At 34.6% G+C, this 5,000-nt stretch overlaps 1 non-coding gene across 1 annotated transcript; it reads left to right on the plus strand.

Annotated features, from left to right (window-relative positions):
* Positions 1–281: 281 nt before the first annotated feature.
* On the plus strand, positions 282–400 carry LOC143716712 (5S ribosomal RNA). The gene has a single exon (XR_013196174.1). It is a non-coding gene; the product is annotated as a 5S ribosomal RNA (ribosomal RNA).
* Positions 401–5,000: the final 4,600 nt, after the last annotated feature.

Here is a 5,000-nt window from a genome sequence, read left to right on the forward strand (position 1 = left end):
TTCAAAAGTTCTTCTTAGTTTAAAAAAAAGACTCACTGAGCTTCTTCAGAAAGCCTTTAAAAGTCTCTGAGATTCTTCAGAGAGCATGAAAGAGTTTGAGTTTTTTCAAAAGTTCTTCTTAGTTTAAAAAAAAGACTCACTGAGCTTCTTCAGAAAGCCTTTAAAAGTCTCTGAGATTCTTCAGAGAGCATGAAAGAGTTTGAGTTTTTTCAAAAGTTCTTCTTAGTTTTCTTCATTAATGGTCTAACCTTTTAAATGGCCCAATTTTGGCAGCAGTTTTCGCTTACGGCCATACCACCTTGGTCACGCCCGATCTCGTCTGATCTCGGAAGCTAAGCCGGGTCGGGCCTGGTTAGTACTTGGATGGGAGACCGCCTGGGAATACCAGGTGCTGTAAGCATTTTTTATTTAAAAAAAAAAAAGAGTCCCTGAGCTTCTTCAGAAAGCCTTTAAAAGTCTATGAGATTCTTCAGAGAGCATGAAAGAGTTTGAGTTTTTTCAAAAGTTCCTCTTAGTTTAAAAAAAAAGACTCACTGAGCTTCTTCAGAAAGCCTTTAAAAGTCTCTGAGATTCTTCAGAGAGCATGAAAGAGTTTGAGTTTTTTCAAAAGTTCTTCTTAGTTTGCTTCATTAATGGTCTAACCTTTTAAATAGCCCAATTTTGGCAGCAGTTTTCGCTTACGGCCATACCACCTTGGTCACGCCCGATTTTGGTACAGTCCAGGAAGTGATTCAAGGTAGTAGAAGAGAGAGGCTCTTCAAGCATTATTTTGTTTTATTTATTTTGATTTAACTGGAAAAGTGGTGAAGTAGTATTATCCTTTGCTGAGAAGTTTTACTGAAGCCCCAAACAGTGATTACTGTTTGGGGTTTAAGACTTTGGGAAGGATGGATTTAATGGTACAAACACACGGACAAGGCAAACGAGTCAAGATGGATGACAAGGACGACGATGATAGGATTACAAATATGGATGAAAGAAACACAAAGGAGGACTTTGGGTAGACATCATGGGCAACAGTGGTTTCAAGAGGAAAGCAGCAAAGGAACATTAGTAATTTAGAAAGGACAACGGATCTGCAATCAACTAAAGGTACAGAAAGTGCAAAAGGAACAGAGGAAAGCAGATTGAGGATTTCATTAAAGACAAGAAATGGTTAACAGACTTAAAAAACAAGTAAGATATCAAAGACAATATAAGAAAGAAGCGACATTAACCCTGATTTTGGAAGACATTGAAACTACAACAATAGCAATGATAATCAAGGCAGTGGAAAATGAAGCTGGAATTGGCAAACTCATTGGGTTAAGGAGAAAACTAAACAATGAATTTGAAATGACCATGGAAGATGAGAGAGACTGTGAAGGTTTGCTGGATGGGATGATGATTAATGGACAAAAATGCGAAGTGAGGAAGCTGTGTGCCATGGAAAGAATGGTGTCTTTTTTGAATATGCCAAGTTATATTGAAGATGAGGACATCGTTAATAAGCTGATCATGTGGGGTGTTACTCCCATCCTTCCTATAAGAAGAAGGTACTATCCAGGGACTACGGTAGCAGATGGAACGCGTTTTTTAAAAGTTATGTTTCCGAAGGAGGTGACATCTTTACCGTACAACACCAAATTTATGACTGAGGAAGGAGCACAGTTTTTTAGAGTAATACATGACCTTCAAGTAAAGACGTGCAGGATTTGTGCAAGCACGGAACACCAGAAGAAGGATTGCACTTTATACACGTGCAGAGATTGTCTTGAGCAGGGGCATTATGCGCGGGACTGTAAAGCACCGCGGTGCCAAGGCTGCAGAAAGGCAATAAAGAGATGCACATGTGAGAAGGATGAAGAAAGAAGTGAAGAAGAAGGAATGGAGATACAGGAGGAGAGTGGAGACGCTGCAAGTGAAGGGAGTAATGAAGCGTCGGAGCAGGAAAAAAGAGTTGAAGTTGAACAAAATGAAGATGAAGATGAAAGTCAGGATGAAGAGACCGACGCAGAGAACGAAAACCTAACTAAGGTGGATTTACTTGAAAATCGAGAGCATGCGGAGGACAGTGAACAATATGATAAAAAAGGACAAAGTGAAGAAGGACCGGAAGACAAAGAAACCAAGATATTGAGTGAGGTAAGAGAAGGAGAAATGGGTGAAAGGAGCAATGGAGTTAAAAGTAAAGGGAAAGTAAACTTGAGCAGAGGTACAAAATCAAAACTTAAAGATGCAAGTATAAACATTGAACAGGTACTGAAAAAACAAAAGATAAGAAGAGAAAAATTAATGGGGAAGATAGAGAAGGAGAAAGAGAAGAAAAGAGAATTAAGACTTGCATTACTAGAGGAAGTTAACAAATGATTGTTGGCTGGATTTTTGTATTTTCTTGTTTATTTTGTATTTTTTTTTATTATTATTATTTTTTGTGCGAATGAGTTCATTATGTTTTGTATCATTGAATGCAAGGGGTTTAACAAAAATTCAGAAAATGGAGAATTTGATGGTTTTGACCAAAAAGTGTGATGTATTATGTTAACAAGAGACGTATTGGGATGATGAAATAGGTAATGAAATGAGGAAATTATGGGATGGTGAAATATATATGAATTGTGATTTGTCGAGGAAGAGGGGTGTAGCAATATTAATTAAAAGAGGGATATTTGAGGAAAACAAAATAGAATATAAAGACACAAGGTGTCGAATAATAATGATTAAATTAGTATACAAAGGGAGAGAAATAAAAGTGTGTAACATTCATGCACCGAATGAGGAAAGTGAAAAGTTTGATTTCTATAAAAGACTAAGTATTATAATGGAGAAACAAGAAAATATTTTCCTGGTAGGGGATTTTAATACAGTGCTGCAGAGAATTGATATAGATGAGTCAATGGTTTTTAGAGCTGATAGAGGGCGAAATGAATTATATAATATGATGAGGAAATACGATTTGGTTGATGTGTGGAGAGAGAGGAATGGTTTTAAAAGGGATTACTCACGAAGGCAAATTGTTGAGGGAGACTTAAAGCAAAGTAGAATAGATTTATTATTATGCGAGAGAAAAGACCTATACAATGTATCAAAAGCAGTGTATAAAATGTATAGTGAAAGTGATCATGATTTTTTATGGATAACGATGGATTTTAATGAGGTTATCAAAGGGAAGGGGACATGGATGTTAAATACAGAACTTTTAAAAATGGGAACTTACAGAATAGAAATAGAAAGTATAATAATAAGTAGTATAAACGATGAGATGTATGAAAAGGAGAAACGTTTTTGGTGGGATTGCTTGAAAAACAGAATAAAGAGGTTTTCGATACATTACTCTAAAAAAGTACAGAGAGCTAAAAGATTTACAGAAAACAAAGTTAAAAAAGAATGGGATGAAGAAATGAGGAAAATAACTGGTGGAGAGAAAAACATTGATAAGATAATAGAACTACAAGAAAAAATGAAGAATATAGAGGGAGAAAAGTGTAAGGGTGCAATAATAAGGAGCAGAGCCAAAAACATAATAGAAGGAGAAAGAAGTACTAAATATTTTTATGAATTAGAGAAAAATAGGCAGAAAGCAGACATAATTAAAAATATTAACACACAAGATGGAAGGACAGTGGAAGATAAAGAAGGAATATTAAATGAAATTAAAAGATATTACAAGGATCTATTTACGGAAAATGAGGTAAGTGCAGATGATGAGGGTTTCTTATTAGACAAAATCAAAAGTAAAGTGAACAAGGAAGACAGAGAAATGTGTGAGAGCAATATTACGGAGGAGGAAATAGAAACAGCAATTGATCAATTAAGGAATGGTAAAACTCCAGGAATAGATGGTTTATCAGCGGAATTTTATAAGGTTTTTAAAAATATCCTATGTCCAATATTAAATGAAATATTTATTGATGTTATGGAGAAGGGTGAATTAACGCAAAGTATGAAGAGGGGAGTAGTTAAGTTAATATACAAAAGAAAGGGGGAAAGAGGGGATTTAAAAAATTACAGACCACTTAGTATGTTGAATACCGATTATAAAATATTAACGAAAGTATTAGCCAATAGATTAAAAAAAGTTGTGCCTAATATAATCACAACTAATCAAGCATATGCTGTTTTAAATAGAGATATTTCTGATATAACTAATAGTATAAGAGATTTGATATGGTATATGAGGGATGCAAAAGAAAATGGTTATATAATAAGTGTAGATTTGGAAAAAGCGTTTGATAGGGTGGAGCATAAATATTTGATGCATGCAATGGAGAGGTTTGGATTTGGTAAGAATTTTATTAAATGGATAAAATGTATATATACAGACATTACAAGTTGTGTTAAAGTGAATGGGTTTTTAACTGAAGATTTTAAAGTAATGAGATCTATCCGACAAGGATGTCCTATGTCGCCATTGTTATATACTATAGTGTCTGAAACTTTGGGACAGGCAATAGAAATGGAAAAAAGTATAAAAGGAATAGTGATAAAAGGAGAAAAAACAGAACACAAGATATATCAGTATGCTGATGATACAACGTTGTTTATTAAAGACATTAAAAGTGTAGAAAAAGTGATGGAGGTTTTTGGGAAATATTGTGGGGGAACCGGGGCAAAAGTTAATAAAGAAAAAACGACATATATGAGGATTGGGGAAATGAACGAGTTACCAGTCAAAATTCCATTTAAAGAACAGAAAGAAAGTATGAAAATTTTAGGGATAAGAGTTGGAGAAAATGAATGTGTATTAAGGAAGTTGGTATGGGAGGAGGTTATACAAGGAATGGAAAAAAGGTTGAATTTTTGGCGATTAAGAGGATTGTTTTTAAAAGGGAAGGTTTTGGTTTTGAATTCTTTGTTTTTATCTAAAATGTGGTATGTTTTGGGATCTGTAAGCATGCCATTAGAAGTATATAAAAAAATAAAAAGTTTAATGCTTAATTTCTTATGGGAAAGCAAACCGGCAAAAATTGCATATGATACTCTAATTGGGAAAGTTGAGGAAGGAGGGCTAGGACTGTTGG

Source organism: Siphateles boraxobius, unplaced genomic scaffold (assembly GCF_051911475.1).
Source record: "Siphateles boraxobius isolate OS27281-9 unplaced genomic scaffold, OSU_SipBor_1 6, whole genome shotgun sequence".
In the NCBI taxonomy this organism is placed as follows: domain Eukaryota; kingdom Metazoa; phylum Chordata; class Actinopteri; order Cypriniformes; family Leuciscidae; genus Siphateles; species Siphateles boraxobius.